Genomic DNA, 21,081 nt, shown 5'->3' on the forward strand with positions numbered 1-21,081 from the left:
TCCCCTATTCCAAACCCTACCATGGCAAAGCACTCCAAAAATCTATCTGCCTTTACCCGCAAAAGCACCCGCTCTTAGGCAAAACCCTCTTCTCAACTTCTTGAACCAGTCAATCTAGGATCAGATCACTCCGAGGACTTTACCTCCTCTCAATATCTCTCAGATGATGCTCGCAGCCTCAACGAGACGGCCCTAGGAAAATGACCCATGACAGACTTCCCTGAAACCTTCACTCCCAAAAAGCCCAAAACTAATCTCTCTAGTTCTCTTGAGTCTGACCTAAATTTTTGGAATACTCCAAACAGGAATGCCTTCATTGCTTTCAAAGACAAGCATGTCACTCATGGCAGAGTTGTCGATTTAAATGTCATGGACAACCTCAACTGCAAAGTGAAGGAACTCTTCGACTTCCAAGGTTGGAAATTGTTTCTCTCCTTGCCTCCTCCAAAGGTATATGAACCCCTTGTTAGAATATTCTATCTAATCATCGCTCTAGTAAACTTGATAAATTAGAAACCTTGGTTCTTGGCAAATGTATTATTTTGGACTATACTCTGTTTGATACTATTTTCTCAATGTAGTTGTTATGGTTTTTCTATGCTCTTTAAGAATACCTGGCCTAAGGACTTAGAAATCTCTTTTGATCAAGCTAAAAGATGTACAGCTGAATCACCCTATGACTCTCTCCCTAGTCAACTAGGACCGAGTGATGTCTATTTTGAAACTCGTATCTTAGCACATATTGTAGCAACCACTCTTCATCCAAGAATATGATCCTTCTCTACATTCTCCCAGCATGATACCTTCTTAGTTTACTACCTTCTGACCAAGCACAAAGTCAAGTTGTCCTCTTGGGTCATCAATTTTATGATAGAAAGTGTTGATAATCCCACAAGTCTTCCTTATGGTATGGTTATCACCCATCTGATAAAAGCCAACAACATATCCCTTGTTGACCATCCTTACATTACTGTCACCAAGTCTTACAATTCCAGGGGATTTGCTAGCATAGATTATATTTCTGTAAAAGGTTCTTGGGTCAAGAAACAAGAAGGTGAAACTAAGAATGTCCCCTCCGATTCCAAGGCAAAGGCTCTTGTGTCTCACCCCAGTACAAGTGATTCTGACTTCCTAGAAAAGCTTGTTTCCATCAATGAAACAATGTGTGCCATCAAGAACTCCTTAACCTCTATGTAAAGCCAGATTGAAGATATCCATGGAATGGCAAAGGAGACAAGGTCCGACGTGTCCAAGATTCAAGTGCAGATTCTCACGACTGCAGAAAAAGTAGTAACGAACTTCAAAGAGATACACGACATAATTGATGGGGTCTCTGGTCATAGTGAATGCTAGTTTTGATCGCTTCAAGGGGGCAGTTTGCACCACCCTTACCTACTTTCTGTGTCGCTAATGTTTGGTTGATTAAGAAAATTTTCTTTTTGCTCTATTTTTGCGATTGATGATTCAGTCATGGGTTGTACTCTTAGGACAAATACTTTTAATTTTCCTACCTTTATTTAGTTGATGACAAAGGGGGAGAAATAGTAAGCAAGCTTAAAGCCTGCGTTTCTATATATTCCCTGTTTCTGTGTTATGTGTTTTATGCTCTGTTTTTAAATTACAGGTATATCATACGGTATACAACTGAGGGGGAGTCGCCTACAAATGAGGGGTAACTGACTACACATGAGGTACAATAGAATGTCCAAATGAGGGGGAGTCGACTAGACATTTCTACCAAAAACGCTAATTAACGGAGAGTTGACTACAACACACTCAAGGTAGCTGATCATCATAAAAAAGGGGGAGATTATTATATCTCATTGAATTTCAATGATGAAAAATAACCAATTACTCCATATGTGCAGGAAATGATCTAAGCAATAATATGGAGGCAAATATGAATCAAACGAAAAAGGAAAGAGAAGCGAACAAATCAATCAAGGAAGATGGCAAAATCAATTAAACGAGATATTATTAGAAGGATCTAAATCAAAGGAGTTTACTAGCACGAAATCATCCGCAAAATATTCTCCTACATAATGACGTCAATCGAAGACATCAATCAAGGGATTTGGCAACAAGAATATTCTCTCAATTAAGGAAGAAATCATTGAAGCCTGCGAGTCAAGACAAGTCAGAATCAATCAATGAATCCGTCTGAATACAAACTCTTTTGGGTTCGTAATATCTCAAAAATATGTACAAGACTTCAAGGCATCGAGAAGTATAAATATCTACTGCACTGGCTTTGGAACGATATACTTTGATCAAACCAACTTCAATCTCTTTGTTCTACTTCAAACAAAACATTGTAGTCTACTTTAGATTTCTTGTGTAACAAAGATGAGAAGAGAGAGAGAGAGAGAGATAAAAGAACATTGGTGAGACATTGTATCAATTATATAGAGAAGAACGAGTGACAAAGGTTCTTGGTGTATAACAACATCAACTCATATGTACTGAGCCATTTCATACTTGAAAGTGATCACCCTTGCAACCCAAGGGAATTGGACATAGGATTCACTCTGAATCCGAACCAATATAAAAATATATTGTCATTTAATTTCTGTAATTTATCTTTTTCATTCGATTCCTGAAAAGTCCAGTCGACTAGAACTCAAATTAGTCGACTACTATGAAAAAGAAAAGAAAAAATCATAATTCACCCCCCCTGCACTTTCATGTTATACTTGCTATTATGTTGATGACATAAATCCTGTTGGAACTCCAGAAGAGCTCCAAAAGACAATTTAATATCTTAATAAAGAATTTTAAATTAAAGATCTTGAAGAGACAAAACTTTATCTTGGATGCAAATTGAATATTTAGCAAACGGAATCTTTATCCATCAATCTGCCTATACAAAAAGGGTCTTAAAATTCTTTTACATAGATAAAGCGTACCCATTGAGTACACCAATGGTTGTTTGATCACTTGAAGTGAATAAGGATCCGTTCCTCCCTCCAGAAGAGGATGAGGAACTCCTTGGTCCTAAAATACCCTATCTCAGTGCAATTGGTGCACTTATATATCTTTCTAATACTACAAGGCCTAACATAGTATTTTCTGTTAATTTACAAGCAAGATATAGTTTTTCTCCTACACGGACACATTGAAACGTGATTAAGCATATATTGTGATATTTAAAGGGAACTCTTGATATGTGTTTGATTTATGCTAACAAAGGTAGTGCAGATTTTGTTGATTATGCATATGCAGGTTATTTATCTGATCTCCATAAAGCTCGATCTCAAACTCGCTACGTATTTACATGTGGAGATATTGTCATATAATGGAGCTCCAAAAGCAATCTGTTGTTGCTACTTCTTCAATTCATATTAAGATAATAGCTATTTAAGAAGAAAGTAGGTAATTCATACGGTTGAGATCAATGATTCATTTCATTCAAGAAAAATGTGGTCTGAAATGTGATAGAAGACCTACAATTTTATACGACAATGTTGCATGCATATCCCAATTGAAGTGAAGATTTATAAAATGAGATAAAACAAAGCACATTTCACCAAAACTATTCTACACACATGATCTTCAGAAAAATGATGACATTGATATGCAACAAATCTGTTCAAGTAAAAATTATACAGATTTGTTCACCAAGTCTTTGCCAACTGCAACCTTCGAGAAGATGATATACAATATTGGAATGCGAAGACTTGGGTATTTGAAACAACGTCTTTATCAGGGGGAGTAAAGTATGTACTGTACTCTTTTTCTCTGACTAGAATTGTTTCCCACGAGATTTTTTCTAGTAAGGTTTTAACGAAGGGGGATGTTATGAAAATATTGTGGATGTCCATTTATTACTTTGCTATAGATAATCTTCCTGAAGAAGATTATTCCATTGAAGTTTATCTCCAAGTAGCTGATGCAGACAGGTTGCAAGCAACTCAATAAAATAACCGTTAAATATGAGTTTCAATGATGGAAAAATAATATATCACGTTTGATGCAAGATCACAAGGGATAAAACAAAGAAATCAAGATTCCTTATCATTCAAGCATGGACTAAAGAAACAATCTATCAACGGAAGCAAAGGAAAGGAAAAGTATCAATAATTAGGTATGAAAAAAGAAGAATCAACAGAAATCCGGAATACGAATCAATCAATGATTGACGAAAGCTAGTATAGGAAAGTCCCAAAATCAAAGGGAAAAAAGAGTGAAAAGCTCTACACTGGAGATCGTTAAATCCTAAAATCAGGGGATCCATCATCAATCACTCAAGTAACTGATGGTAGGCTATAATCTCGTATTTTAGTCGCTTATTGCACTCTAATTCACTGCACTTTACTTGTTTTGAGATTTAATTGATAGTGTTTTGCACTTATTGTGTATTTTATACCTTGTAGGAGTGATTTCGAGCTATGTAGATGTTATAGAATGAATTTGAGTGATTTGGAGCTTTGAAGTTTGAGTAAAAGCCCAAGAGATTAAGCCGAGATCATGTTCGGGAGTCGAGGACCAAGTCTGGACGTCAAAACGCAAGAAAAATCCGTACTTTGAGAAAACCTCACTGCCTCGGCGCATGCGGCGCCACGACTATGCAAATCTCTACTACTTGTTAGAACCAATTCTCTGGATTTCACCACTAATGCCCCGCATGGCGCGTCACCCCATGCGACATGCTTGTGTAATGTTTACAGAGTAATTTTCCTATTTTGGCTAGGAGAAGGTGATTCCGTCTGGGGCCGACCCTACTTGGTATAAATATATGGAAAAATATTATTTCCTGGACTTTTGATACATATTCAACCTAAGGAGGCTAAGGAGGAGTGGTAAGAGCAAGAACACAAGGATTACATCATTCCACCCTCATTCAAGACACGAGTTTAAATTGAATTTATGTTTTCCTATCTTTTAATTATATTTGTGATGAATTTCTCCATATCTATGGAGTAGTTCTCTTTAGCGTTTGGTGGATTTAGTGTATTGATGATTATTTATGGATTATAACTCTAGTTTTATGTATTGAAGTATTTTTGGATGATTTAATTGTTGCATCTATATTCACTTGTTCATGTAATCAAGAGAGGCATAACTTTTGATATCTTTGCATATTCTTGTTGATTGAGTTCATTAATTCTTCTTAGTAATCGAAAGAGGCTAGTTGAATTATTGATTAAATCTAGTTAGTAGGATAATCTAGAGAGGTTCTCTTAAAGACCAATCCACTACGCATTCTTGCATATCTTCAAGTGCTTAAATTGGTTCATCTTGTGAGGCTAAGTCTTAATCGAGAGAGGAGTTGTTGCTGAACGTTCGAACTAATAATTGAGTGAATTCGAGAGACTCACTTGAACATTAGAAGTGGATTATTTAGAGTTATATCCCAAATAATTATCTTGCACCTATCATATTAATCCCTATTTTCTCCCACTAATAACTTTCTTGCTTACTTTTGTTGCGATAGTCATTAGTCAATAGCTCTAGATTCTTAGTTAACTTTAGTTAGTAATCATATAAACCTCAATTGTTGATTCTCCTAGATAGCAATCAAACTAGAAACTAAGAAAATACTGTTTAACTCCAATCCTTGTGGATACGATATTATACTATACCATCTTTGACTAGTGAGCACAATTAAAGTGGTATTTTGCGCTCGTCAAATTTTGGCACCATTGTCGGGGATTGGCAATCGATAGTGTTTAAAATAGTTTGTAGTGCGAATTCAGGAATATTTCTTTTATTTTTATCTTTTTAAGTTTGGTGTTCTTTTATTGTGTGCAGGTTACAGGTTAGATTTGGGCATGACTCGCACTTCTGTGAAGGAAGTGCTACCATACGATCCAGAAATTGAAAAACAACTACTATAGATGAAGAAGGAAAGAAATTTTACCGAGACAACATAAAAGGTTGGGCAATCCTCAACCAAAGAACTTATGGCTGGAAACGGTGAAGATAATGTGGATTTGGCTGCGAAAGAAGCAGCCTAACGAAGAGAACAAGAAGCACGGGATGCTGAGGAAGCAACTATTAGAAATGCACAGAATATCTATGAAGAAGAGAGAGGTTTCAGACTTCATCAACATCAACCCTTGCTTGGGAGACCACTTGGAGATTATGCTAGACCGGTCTACAATCAAGGTTTATCAAGTGTTAGACCACCTCCAATTGCAGCAAATAATTTCGAGTTAAAGCAAGGGTTGCCTCAAACCCTTCAGAATTGTTGTGTCTTCAGAGGGAAGCCAAAGGAAGATCCAAACACACATATGATGGACTTCGAGGAGATGATGAACACATTTCAATACAATGGTGTGTCACAAGATGCAGTATATCTAAGGGTATTCTCCTTTTCTCTTAAAGATGATGCAAAACAGTGGCTTCGAAGCTTACCCATGGGCTCAATTAGAACATGGGAGGAGATGACAAGAAAATTCCTTGATAAATACTTTTCCTCAACTAAGACGGGCAAGTTTAGAAGAGAAATCCATAAATTATGCCAGAAAAAGAATGAAACTATTTTTGAAGCATGGGAGAGGGTTAAGGAATTAGAAAGTGTCAACATAGTGGAATTGAACTCTGGATGTAACTCCAAGAATTTTGGGATGGATTGACACCGGCCTCACATAGAATATTGAGCAATGCAGCTGGAGGCCCGTTGATGAAGAAGACTCTAGAGGAGATAGTTACAATTTTAGATGAGTTATCTGAAGATGAAAATTAGTGGCCCTCTGAGAGTACAGAAAGAAGAAGATCAACTAGTGTTCACCAAGTTTATGCTAATACATCTGTGCAGGTACAACTTGTTGCTATGGCTAAAGAAATACGGAAGCTGACCTTAGCCTCGATACAAAGTGAGCCTCACGCAGCTTGTGATATATGTGGAAGAGGACACCCTACTCATGAGTGTCAAGCCTCAACTGAGGAAGTGAATGTTGTGGGAAACTGCAATTTTAATGCAATGGGTCAGAGGTACCCCGGATTTTTATGGAGTTCACTTGGGGGTACGGAGAATGCATGGCAACAAAATAACTCTAGACCCTAGGGACAAGGAGCGCCAGCATTTCAAAATCACCAGAGGCAGCAATTTCAGCCTGAACAACCCATTCAGTCTAGCATAGAAGATCTCATGAAGGCCTTCATTTTGAAAACTGATGAGAGGCTTGAAACTCATAGAGCATCTATACGGGAACATGGAGCAGCTATCAAAGAAATAGGTACTAGTTTTTGAAACTTGGAAAGACAGGTTGGGCAGCTAGCCACTCTATTGTCTGAGAGGATTCTAGGAACACTCCTCGCTGTTACTGAGATAAATCCCAAAGAAACAGTGAATGTTGTGACCTTAAGAAGTGGGCAAGTGTTGAAGGATCCCACCCCAATCCAAAATGATGTGATAATTGCAAAAGAAAGTGGGGAGCAGCTGAAAAGTGATGATGACAAGAAGAAGAAAGGCCCAATGAAAACTGAGAAGAAGAAGAAGGAAGAAAAATCGATAAGGGAGGAACCTGAGAAGAGCGAGCATATGCCTGCTTTACCTTTCCCTCAAAAGCTATATAGAGAAAAGTTGGACAAGCAGTTTGGGAGATTTCTGGATGTGCTAAAACAAGTCCATGTAAACTTACCATTTACAGAAGTGCTCTCGCAAATGCCTGCTTATGCCAAATTCTTGAAGGAGATCCTTACGAAGAAGAGAAAGATAGAGGAGATTGCAGTGGTGAAGTTCATGGAGCATTGCAGCACGATATTGCAAAATAAACTCCCACAAAAGTGTGGAGATCCAGGGAGTTTTACTATACCTTGCTCTGTAGGAATGATTCATTTTAATAAATTATTATGTGATTCTGGTGCTTCAATTAATTTAATGCCACTATTTATTTACAGGAAACCAGAGAAGGATATTAGAGAGATAAGGTCGGTGCCAATATCTTTGTAGCTGGCAGACCAGGCGACTTTAATACCCGAGGAGATAGTGGAAGATGTGTTAGTTTGGGTGGATAAGTTATTTCCTATAGACTTTATAGTGGTGAATATGGAGGAGAAGAAGGAAATCCCCCTCATCCTAGGAAGACCATTCTTAGCAACGGGTAGAGCTATATTAGATATACACGAGAGGAAACTCATGCTTAGAGTGGGTGAGGAGACAGTGACATTTGATATGAATGTAGAAAAGGGGCACAAAAAGAAAAACCAGTTGCGAGTATTGAGTGGAAAGTGAAGGGCTCAAAAGAGAAGGCTGCACTAAGTGAGAAAGATAAGTGCGGGGTGTACCCCAAAAAGGTTGAGAAGAAGCTGTCGGCATGGATATGCGCATTAGTCCGAAGGCGAGGAATGGAGCCCGACTTCGAATTAGACCCCGACTAGATGTTCAGGGAAGTTTCCTTTACCTTATGCTTTTTAATTGTGTCACGGGGACATGCCACAACTTAAAGTGTGGGGGTGGGGGATAATTGTATGTTGTATGTATATGTGTTAGTTGTAGTAGTTGGAAAATTTAAAAAAACATAAAAATGAACTTTTTTTAATTTTTCCGATGATGGATATCATTCGACGGATTTCTTGAGGGATTAAAGTCGAAAGAAAAATACAAAAAGATTTTCTTTTGTTAGGTAGTATAATAATTCCCCCTTAGTTTTTCTTTGTGTCGCGATTCTTTTCCAAGGTTTTTGGTTGAACCGGGTATAGTTAGTTTTTATTTTTTTAGGAATAGGAAACGTTGTGCTATGATTTAAATTGAAAACAATATCTCTTGACTTTATTATGCCTTGAGAATAGTGTGAGTGATTTAGTGTGACGCTCAGGCTCAGTTTTTGACTCTTGTATAAGTACCTTAAATTGTTTGATCTTAACTTTGCTTAACTGCTTTGACTAGTGTATCTTGATAATCCGATCCTGAGTGAGTTATGTGCCATGTGTGTGTGAGGTTTGTGGATTCTGCGCATTGCATTTGATGTCTAGAACTTGCCTCGTGTGTTTGTTAAGCGAAATAGTAGTTTTATTCAGTCTTGGAAGGGATATAGGTATTTCTTTGTTGAGCCAGTTATATGCTTTTACCCACCTAGTTGTTATGTATCTTAGTTAACCCATCTGAGACTTAATCATGTTTCTTTGGCAACCACATTACAAGCCTTACCCATTTTCTCGAATTGACCATTTGAACCTTGTACCTCTCGTGAGCACTTGAATTTGTCATGAACTTTGTAAAAGTGAAGTGTGGGGTGGTTGGTTTGGCTTTTGAGTGGAACTATTGAACTAAGAAGAAAGGTGCATTGTTTTGAAAAAGAAAGAGATTCTTGAATTGAAAAGGAAAGAAAATATAAGTGTATGATTGTGAAAAAGGTTCCTTGATAGTGGTAACTTGATGTAATTGTGCTTAAAGAAGTAGGGAGTAAATATATATTGATGTGAAGGTCGAGTTATGGTTTGACATAAGTGTAGGGTTTTGAATGATTAATTATATATATTAAAGTGCTTAGTGAGGTGTAGTCATTCATATATCTAAATGTATCCTACCCATCCCGCAGCCTACATTACAACCAATTAAATTTCTACTTGATCCTTGACTGAATGAGCTCAATTAGTAGAGTAGTACACTACGTGCAAGATTATGGTACGTCGTTTGTGTCATATGAATGTTGTTTCTGAGAATGAGTGAATTCTTTCTATCTTGAGTTCCTAATTGTTCTTAATTTCTATTGTGTGTGGAACTACTCTCTATTGTTGTGTGAGGGCACTTGATTCACGAAGGAAAGGTAATGTCATTGACTTCTATATTAGAGTAAGTGAGCAGATTATAAATAATGCATGGTACTTTTGAGTCAACTTTTGAGGCTACGATGTTATGGTATTGTACTTAATCTTTTTTAAAATATTCTTGGTATGATGAGTTATGAAAAGTGTTGGAAAAAGGTCGTGTTCTATGTGAATTGTAGTTTCATTGCTCGAGGACGAGTGATAAGTGGGGATTTTGACTACTTATTAGCGCCCTTTAACTTTCGTTTAAGTCCAAAAACTGATGAATTGTGCTTAATTGCAGGAATATTGTAAGATGAGCTCCCGAAATAAAATCTAACTCAAGAAGGAGTAATCTGAACTCGAGGACAAAAACATGCACAAAATCTCATAAGTGCAGACCACAGAATATCATCTGCGGCCGCAGGTTGTGAAGAATCTTCCATCAGAGAATGTTGCAAAGTGCGGTCCGCACATGAAGTCTGTGGCCGCAGAAGCTGGGTCAGAGCAAAAGTTCAGAAAACCTGCATCTCAAGTCCACCAAAAGTACGGACCGCACAATTATTGTGCGACCACCGAAGAAGAGCTACGAGGTCGTAGTCACATTTGTGCGGACCGCAGAAGAATAAGGTGCAGTCGAACTTACAATTGTGCGGACCGCAAAAAGAGTGCAGTGCAGCTGCAGATTAGAATTATGCGGCCGCATATTTCCAGTCCTGCCAAGCTGAAGAAAAGTGCAGACCGCACATGGAATTGTGCGGCCACAGAACCTCCGAAAGCACATTTTTGTCCGAAAATTCCAGCCCTATATAAATAGAAGAGTTTCACTTTTTTAGGTTAACTTTTGACATCAGCTGCTACAGTAGACAGTTCCTTTTAATCTTTTTAGTAGTTTTTGCTATTTTGAGCTATTTGAACATAGAGTTTATCATTTTAATTAGCAATATGGGTTTAATTATCATTTCTTCTTCTTCTTCTTCTTCTTCTTCTTCTTCTTCCAATTTAAGCATGAGTAGCTAGTGTGTGTAAACTTAGTGGGTGTTTGATTTATTGCTTGTGTAAATCTAGATACTCGTGCTTAAATTGGAAGAAAAGGAAGAAGAAAAAAATGATAATTAAACCCATATTGCTAATTAAAATGATAAACTCTATGTTCAAAAAGCTCAAAATAGCAAGAACTACAAAAGGAACCATCTACTATAGCAGCTGATGTCAAAAGTTAACCTTAAAAAGTGAAACTCTTCTATTTATACAGGGCTGGAATTTTTGGACACAAATTTCCTTTTGGAGGTTCTGCGGCCGCACAATTCCATGTGCGGTCCGCACTATTCTTCAGCTTGACAGGATTGGAAATCTGCGGCCGCATAATTCTGATCTGCGGTCGCACTGCACTCTTTCTGTGATCCGCACAATTGTAAGTGCGGCCGCACCTTGTTCTTCTGTGGTCCGCACAAATGTGACTGCGGCCGCTTAGCTCTTCTTCGGCGGCTGCACAATAATTGTGTGGTCCGCACTTTTGGTGGACTTGAGATGCAGGTTATCTTAACTTTTTCTCTGACCCAACTTCTGCAGCCACACACTTCATGTGCGGACCGCACTTTACAACATTCTTTGATGGAAGATTCTTTACAACTTGCGGCCGCAGATGATATTTTTGCGGTCCGCACTTTTGAGCTTTTATGCCTGTTTTTGTCCTTAAGTTCAGATTACTCCTTCTTGAGTTGGATTTCATCTCAGGAGCTCATCTTACAATATTCCTGCAATTAAGCATAGTTCGTCAGAACATAATTAAGCACTTTTGGACTAAAATGAAAGCTAAATGGCACTAATAAGTAGTCAAAATTCCCACTTATCAACTCGCCCAAACATAAGCTTTTGCTTGTCCTCAAGAAAATAAAGTAGTTCCCACCTCCACAAGCTAGGAACCATTCCAGCTAATCAAAAGTGAATCAATCACACATCAATTGGGACCAAAAATTATCCAAACCACTTATGTATTATCAACTGGGCAACAAGTTAAACCTTTAAGCACAAATAGTTCTAGTGTGACACTTGAGCATCAAGAGTTGACTTTGTTCATCAAGGAAGCTCGCTCTTTCATGTAGTTCATTGTGGATCCCAAACTCCTCCTCCTCTACTCTCCGTTTTCCTATCTCACTTAAAAATATAGCACTCAATCCAAAGATTTGTGAAAGGTTCGCTCATCTTTCTCAACAAAATGTCTCAAGTACGACTTTAAGTACCATAGGCTTGACCCTTATGTAAATCACCACTAATGTAAGCTCACTCGGCTTGAAATCACGTAGGGCTTTTTCGAAATGCAATGGAGGCTTTTGGACTAAGGTTGGAAATGCTATGATAGAACAGGTTCATCTTTCCTTAAGCATTCCATTTTCTTTTCTAGGCTCATGCTTTGCCAACTCTTTGAGGCATTTTCTTTTTCTTAGGGTAAATAGAGAGAGTTAACATCACTCTTTGTTGGTCATGATATTCATTTTCTCCTTCTTTGATTTCTCCATGCTTTGCATCATTACTTTTCTTTGAATCCCTTTAACTCTTCAACTTATTCACTTTCTTTTTGTATTTTTCCATTTCTTCTTCTTTTTCTTCCAATTTAAGCATGAGTAGCTAGAATTTTACTAGGGTTGTGACCCAACCTAATGTGTAAACTTAATGGGTGTTTGATTTGCTGTCTATTTATGGTTGAGTGTTTAATATTTAGCCTTGTTCTTGCTTTTATTTGAAGAATTAATGGTTGCAAATATTAATTCATGCCTATTTGACTTGGTCTCTACTTGAGAAAGAGAGACTTAGTCTAGGAAAACTTAGCTAACAAGAAATTGGGTCAATCGAGAGATTGATAAGCCAAATTAAAGGGTTGAACCTAGAGATAGTAAAAACCCGACTTGAGATTTTATTCAACCGTTTTGTTCAACACCCATTTGGACTTGAGAAATCCAAATTGGCAAAATCACTCTCTGACCGAGAGGTATTGAGTGGGTAACCGAGTGTTGATAGCTATAATATACCCCAACCAATAAAACAAGCTTTAAAGTTTACAACCCATTAGGCAAACACCTAGGTGAAGGTCATAGCCTTGGGCCTTTTATATCATTTGAAAAACAACAAAAATAATTTTCCTAGTTTCAGTCTTTAAATTGCAATCATAGTGTAATTTAGGTTTTTAAACAACCAACTTTGCGGAAGTACAAATTTATATATGCAAAGTTACACACTAAGATATATACTACTAACTCCCATTCATATAGCTCCCTGCGGAATTCGACCCCGACTCTTGTTGGGTATTACTATTGCATCGACTGTTTTCATAACCTCGAATAGAGGAGTGAAATTGGACGAGAACAACGAGCAATGGTTTAAGTGTGGGGGTGTTGATGGTAGGCTATAATCTCGTATTTTAGTCGCTTATTGCACTCTAATTCACTGCACTTTACTTATTTTGAGCTTTAATTGATAGTGTTTCGCACTTATTGTGTGTTTTATGCCTTGTGGGAGTGATTATGAGCTATGTAGATGTTATGAAATTAATTTGAGTGATTTGGAGCTTTGAAGTCTGAGTAAAATCCCAAGAGATTAATCCCGGATCGTGTTCGGGGGTCGAGGACCAAGTCTGGACGTCAAAACGCAAGAAATATCCGTAGTCTGAGAAAACCGCGTGGGGCGTCGCGGCTGTGCAAATCTTTGTTGCCTGTCAGAACCAACTCTCTGGAATTCCCCACTAATGCCCCGCATGGCGCGTCGCCCCATGCGGCACGCCTGTGCAATTTTTACAGAGTAATTTTCCTATTTCGGATAGAAGAAGGTGATTTCATCAGGGTCTGACCCTACTTGGTATAAATAAATAGGAAAACGTTATTTCCTGGACTTTTGACACATATTCGACCTAAGGAGGATAGGGAGGAATGGGAAGATCATGAGCAGAAGGATTTTATCATTCCTTTCTCATTCAAGACACGAGTTTGGATTGAATTTATATTTTCCTATCTTTTAATTATATTTGTGATGAATTGCTCCATATCTATGGAGTAGTTCTCTTTAGGGTTTAATGGATTTGGTGTATTGATGATTGTTTGTGGATTATAACTCTAGTTTTATGTATTGAAGCATTTTTTGGATGATTTAATTGTTGCATCTATATTCACTTGTTCGTGTTATCGAGAGAGGCATAACTTGTGATATCTTTGCATATTCTTGTTGATTGAGTTCATTAATTCTTTTTAGTAATCGAGAGAGGCTACTTGAATCATTGATTAAATCTAGTTAGGAGGATAATCGAGAGAGGTTCTCCTAAAGATCAATCCACTACGCATTCTTGCATATCTTCACGTGCTTAAATTGGTTCATCTTGTGAGGCTAAGACTTAATCGAGAGAAGAGTTGTTGCTGAACGTTTGAACTAATAATTGAGTGAATTTGAGAGACTCACTTGAACATTAGAAGTGAATTATTTAGAGTTAAATCCCAAACAATTATCTTGCACCTACAATTTCAATTCCTATTTTCTCCCACTGATAACTTCCTTGCTTACTTTTGTTGCGATAGTCATTAGTCAATAGCTTTAGATTCTTAGTTAACTTTAGTTAGTAATCATATAAATCTCAATTGTTGATTCTCCTAGATAGCAATCAAATTAGAAACTAAGAAAATATTGTTTAACTCCAATCCATGTGGATACGATATCATACTATACTATCTTTGACTAGCGAACATAATTAAAGTGGTGTTTTGCGCTCGTGAGTAACAGAAAGATCTGCCCCACAAAAGAAAAGCATGTCAAGGCCACAAGTCAAGGAAGATCAATGGAAACCTAACCTTATTCTTGGAAAGAATCAATTTTCGATTCCGTTCAGGGATCAATTCCCTTGGGTTTGTAATCTCTCAAGACTCGCATCAATCAAGAGTCAAGAAGGCCTCACGGAGTATATATACATCGGTTCCAGGATTGAAGCAGACATAATTTGAACGAACTATTATCACTCTTTTTGTTCTACTCCAAACAAGTATTGTATTTATTTTTAGATCTGTTGTGTAATTAGTGAGAGAAGCAAAAGAGATAAACACTGGTGAAGCATTGCATCTAGAAGGTAAAAGTGACATAGAGACTAAGTTGTTGGTGTAAAGCTACATCAACCATCTTGTACTCGAGAAACTTCAAATACTGAAAGAGATCACCCTTGCAACCCAAGGGGACTGGACGTAAGATTTACATTGAATCTGAACTAGTATAAAAATCCTGGTATGTTTATTTCCTGCACTTTATTTCTGCATTATTATTATTATTATATTCTTATATCTAGTCGATTAATTGGTAAACTAGTCAACTACTTAGAGTACTGAAAATAAAAATTGATAATTCACCCCCTCCCTGTTGTACTTTCAATTGGTATCAGAGAGAGTCTCACACTTTTGCTTAAAATCTTGTGAGAAAAGATCATGGCAAATCAAGTAACTGTTGGAGCACTCTTTCAAGAAGGAATGTCGCAAGTCAGGCCACCATATTTCAATGGACAACACTTTTCTCACTGGAAAGTATTAATGGAAATATATAAAAAATCCTATGATGTCAAAGTATGGCGCGTTATCAAAAAGGGTAACTATCCACTACCAGCAACAGCTCAACCACCAGTTGATCCGGAAGATATAGATGAATACACGGACGAGCAAATGACAGTTGTTCGGGTCAATGCTTAGGCACGAAATTTACTCTATAATGCTATAAGTAGAGAGGAGTATGAGAAAATCTCAAGTTGTGACACAACCAAAGAAATGTGGGATAAACTAGAAGTTACATATGAAGGAACCGCAAGGTGAAAAAAACTCACATAAACATATTGGTTCATGATTATCAACTCTTCCAGATGAAAGAAGGAGAATCCATTGAGAAAATATCTGCAAGGTTCAGCAAAATCATTGGCGGTCTAAAAGCCTTTGGTAAACCCTACTCAAATGGTGATCAAGTTCGAAAAATTCTAAGGAGTCTACCAACCACTTGGCAGGAAAAAGTAGTCACACTCGAATCTCAATAACTAAACAAACTTTCATATGATGAGCTATGATGAGATCTTATAGCATTCGAGAAAACACATCTCAAGAAAACAAACCAGGAAGAAAAGAAGAAAATAATTGCTTTCAAAGCTACAACTGAAAGACCTAAAAATGATATTGATGACGACCTAGAAGCTCTTGAAGAGGAGATTTCCATGGTATCAAGAAACATGGATAGTTTAATGAGAAGGTATAGAAACACAAGAAAGGGAAGGATGTCATCCAGATGAACCGGGCAATATAATGAACAAGACAAGAATGATGGGAAATGCTATGAATGCAAAAGGTAAGGGCATGTTCAAGCTGAATGTCCTGAACTTAAAAGAAAAGACTCCAGAGGATTCAAAAAAAACAAATCTTTTGGAAGCTGGAGTGATGAAGAAAACTCAGAACATGAAGAAATAGCAAACATGTGCTTCATGACAATTCTAGAAAATGACATGAACAAATACTCTGGATGCTGGACTGATGAAGACACATCGCATGATGAAAGCATAGAAAATACTGAAAATTATTTCATGGCACGTGGTGAAACAAGCAAGGTAAGATCTTATAATTGTAATAGATGTAAAGAATTATAGGATATTCTTGATCTCACCCTAAAGGAGTCTCAAAATATGTTGAATGAATTGAGAAGACTCAATAGGTAAACAAAGGACTAGGAAATCAAAATTGAAGTATGTGAAATCGAAAGGGATGTACTTTAAGATGAGGTTCAGGATTTGCAAATGCAATTGAATGGCATGCGTAAATCCACCAGTCATAGTTCCGTCAAGTCCAACCAGGTGACTTACAAGTCAACTAGAAACGGGCCGGCTACAACTGAATCCACAAGTACTAACACAAGTGATAGATAAAAAACTAGATCAATCAATGTGTGTCATTACTGTAACAAAGTTGAACATAATTACTCTTTTTGCAGATTTCGTAAGTCTAATGTTTCAAGATAGATTTGGAAACCCAAAGACAAACCTGATTCCAGTAGAACTAACCAGCAAGGACCCAAGCAAGCTTAGGTACGTAAAAGAAAGTGATAATTTTATTTTGCAGGAACACCACAGAAAGAGCCGCAAAGGAAAATGGTACTTAGACAGTGCGTGTTCCAGTTACATGACAAGTGAATAAAGCCTGTTCAAAGAAGTTACTAAGATAAATGGAGGAAGTGTCAAATTTGGTGATGATTCAAGAGGAAAGATAGTTGGCACCGGTACAGTTCCATTCAATAGCAATTGTGATATCACTGAAGTATATCTTGTAGATGGACTCAACTATAATCTCCTGAGTATAAGTCAGCTATGTGATTCAGGGTACAAAGTTAAATTCAAGAAAACAAGATGCGCTATTGAAGATGAGTCAGGTAAAATTATACTCTTAGGAAAAAAGTATGGAAATGTTTACATTCTTGATGGCATTGAAAATTTAGATAGCCACATCTGCTTAGCATCTATATTTGATAATCCATGGTAGTGGCATAAGAAACTTGGTCATGCAAGCATGCATCTAATTGATAAACTCTCCAAGCATGATTTAGTAATTGGACTTCCTAAACTCAATTTTTGTAGAAATCATGTATGTGATGCATGTCAGATTGGTAAACAAACCAGAAACTCCTTCAAAAGCAAAGACATTGTGTCTACTGCCAAGCCCTTATCATTGCTTCACATGGATTTATTTGGACCTACCAGAACTACTAGCATTGGAGGAAAACGATATGCTTTTTTTATTGTTTATGAATACTCACGTTTTTCATGGGAGATTTTCTTATCTCATAAAGATGAAGCTTTGAAATACTTTGAGATTTTCTGTAGAAAAGTTGAAAGAGAAAAAGGGTATCTCATTACAACCATCCAAAGTGATCATGAAAGAGAATTCGAAAGTAGAGCATTTGAAGATTTCTGCAATGATCAAGGATATACTCACAACTTTTCAGCTCCAAGGTCACCTCAACAGAATGGAGTAGTTGAGCGGAAAAATCAAACTCTACAAGATATGGCCAAAATAATAATATTGCAACATTCCCTGCCAAATCATTTTTGGGCAGAAACAGTAAGTACAACTTGCCATATTCTCAACAAATGTCTTATAAGACCTATCTTGAAGAAAACTCCATATGAATTATAGAAAGGTAAACGGCCCAACATAGGCTATTTTCATCCATTTGGCAGCAAGTGTTTTATCCACAATAACGATAAGGACAATCTTGGAAAATTTGATCCAAGAAGTGATGAAGGTATTTTTCTAGGTTATTTCATAAACAATAGATCTTTTAGAGTTTATAATAAACGTACTTTATCTGTAGAAGAATCAGTACATGTCATATTTGATGAAAATAACACTACGGCCGAGAAACGAATTATTGCAGGTGATGAAGACATCAACCAAGAAACATCACAAACAAGCAAATCACAAAAGTTGATTGGTAATACAGACGATGTCACAGAGTCGACTAATGAACCTGTCAATAATCAACCAGAATCATAGAAGGAATCAACTACTCATACGATTGCAACACGTCCAAATGAGTGGAGAAGTGAGCCGGAATATCCTCAAAAGTTTATCATAAGAGATCCAAGTGAAGGAATAAAAACCAGGGGAGCTCTCAAGAAAAAGGCAAATGTAGCACTCATCTCTCAGATCGAACCAAAGAAGGTTGAGGAAGCCTTAAAAGACTCCAGCTGGGTATAAGCAATTGAGGAGGAACTCGATCAATTTGATAAAAATCAAGTCTGGGAACTGCTACCTAAGCCTGCAAATGCTACCGTAGTTGGAACCAAACGGGTTTTCAGAAATAAGCTAAATGAAGATGGAAATATTGTGAGAAACAAAGCCATATTAGTATCCCAAAGCTACTCACAGCATGAAGGAGTCGACTACGATGAAACCTTTGCTCCAGTAGCTCGACTAGAGTCCATACAGATTCTTCTTGCATATGCATCCTTCAAACGATTTAAACTTTTCCAAATGGATGTCAAAAGTGCCTTTTTAAATGGCTTTATTGATGAGGAGGTATATGTAAAACAACCTCCTAGTTTTGAAGACTCAAAATTTCTATACCATGTGTATAAGTTGACTAAAGCTTTGTATGGACTCAAACTAGCTCCACGAGACTTGTACGAAAGACTTAGCTCATTTCTACTTGATCATGGCTTTACAAGAGGTAAAGTAGACACTACATTATTTATCAAAAGATCATAAGGAGGTAATCTTATTATTCAAGTCTATGTTGATGATATTATCTTTGAAAGTGCTAACCCTCTTTTGTGCAAGGAATTCGCTAATCTCATGCAAAGCGAGTTTGAAATTAGCATGATAGGAGAGCTTAACTTTTTCCTTGGACTTCAAATTCAACAATCTGAAGTAGGAAATTTTGTGTGCCAGATGAAATATACAAAGAAATTAATTCAAAAGTTTGGCATGAGCAGTGCTAAAGCAATTGATACACTAATGAGCCCGTTAACAAGTCTCGGCAAGGACGAAAAAGAAAATCTAGTTGATAAAACTAAATACCATGGAATGATTGGCTATCTGCTTTACTTGACTGCTAGTCAACCAAATATTATGTTTAGTGTGTGTAAATGTGCTAGGTTTAATTAGCTCCTAAGGAATCACATCTGACTGTGGTAAAGAGAATAATTCGTTATCTCATTAGAACTATTTCATATGGACTATGGTACCCACATTCTAACAATTATAAGCTTGAAGGTTTTTTAGGTTTTGATCTTACAGGTGATAAGGAAGACAAAAAGAGCACCAGTGGAACATGTCATTTACTAGGAAATGCATTAATATCATGGAATAGTAAGAAACAAGGCTCAGTTGCATTATCCACAACTGTGGCAAAATATATTGCCATTGGACAGTGCTGTGCACAATTACTATGGATGTCTCATCAACTGGGTGACTATGAACTATTGTTTTAAACCTATTCAAATATTTTGTGATAACTCTAGTGCTATATGTTTCTCAAAGAATCATGTGCATCATTCTAGGGCTAAGCATATATATATTAAACATCATTTCATTAGAGATCATGTCCTCAAGGGAGATATAGAATTATCATTTGTTGGCACCACTGATCAATTAGCAGACATTTTTACTAAGCCTTTACTTGAAGATAGATTTTGCTCCTTAAGAGAACTACTTGGCATTATTTTGCCTGATCATAAAAATTAGGACCTATTTGTAAATTTTAATTCTTTCATATCTAATGTTTTCAGTTTTATTTTCTTTGTAAGTACACATTAATTAAGAGCCTCCGATTTCCCTCTCTTTTCCCACCAGTCGTAGCTTTCAAGAAAGAAAAATCAATCATCATGACCTATCACTGACACCCTTTCCTTTCCTGTACTCAACAGTCAAAACCTTTTCTTTTTAATCATATGAACCATCCTCTCTTGTCTTCATTATTCTTATCACTCAGAAACCCTTCTTCAAAATCTTCCAATAGCTAAACACTCCAAGAATCCATCTGTCTCCATAAGAAAAATTACTCGTTCTAAGGGAAAACCCTCTTCTCAGCCTCCAGAACAAGTAGACCTAGGGTCTGACCACTCAGAAGGGCTTGCCTCTTCTCAGGCAGAACCATCTGACCACTCTCACCAAATAAGAGAAAAATCTCTTGGCAAAAGCATGGAAGACTCCGTTGAATCTTTTACCCCCAAGAAATCCAAAGTAGACTTCTCGAGTTCTCTAGAGTCTGACCTCAATTTCTGGGACACCCCAAATAGGGATTTCTTTGTTGCTCTCAAAGACAAGCCCATTGCTCCCAGCAGAGTAATCGATCTTGATGACATGGGGCCCTCAATTGTAAGGTAAAGGACTTGTTTGATTTTCAAGGATGTTCTAAATTCCTCTCTGTACCCCCTCCCAAAGTTTATGAAACTTTAGTGAGGATGTTCTATGCCAATTTTCATTCTAGCAAGCTTGATAATTAGAATCCCTAGTTCTAGGAAAATACATTGTCCTTGATTGTGCCATGTTTGACTTAATTTTTTAATGTAAGTGCTCTGGCTTTCCCATGCTTTTCAAAAAATACTTGGCCTGATGACTTTGAAATCTCTTTTGATCAAGCAAAATGTTATATAGCTAAGTGTCCATCTGATTTTCTTCCTAACCAGTTAGGTCCCAGAGATGTTAGTTTCGAAACTCGAGTTCTGGCCCACATTGTTTAAACTACCCTTCTTCCTCGCACTGGCTCATTCTACACCTTCTCTCAACGAGACACCTTTCTTGCCTACTGTGTTATGACCAAACTTAAGGTTAAACTGTCCTCATGTGTCATAAACTTCATGATTGAAAGTGCTGATGACCCCACCAGTCTACC

General features: G+C 37.2%; 1 non-coding gene across 1 annotated transcript; it reads right to left on the bottom strand.

Moving 5' to 3' along the window:
* Positions 1-6,434: 6,434 nt before the first annotated feature.
* Positions 6,435-6,537, bottom strand: LOC117281074 (small nucleolar RNA R71). The gene has a single exon (XR_004511669.1). It is a non-coding gene; the product is annotated as a small nucleolar RNA R71 (small nucleolar RNA).
* Positions 6,538-21,081: the final 14,544 nt, after the last annotated feature.

This window comes from Nicotiana tomentosiformis, chromosome 4, assembly GCF_000390325.3.
Source record: "Nicotiana tomentosiformis chromosome 4, ASM39032v3, whole genome shotgun sequence".
NCBI lineage: Eukaryota > Viridiplantae > Streptophyta > Magnoliopsida > Solanales > Solanaceae > Nicotiana > Nicotiana tomentosiformis.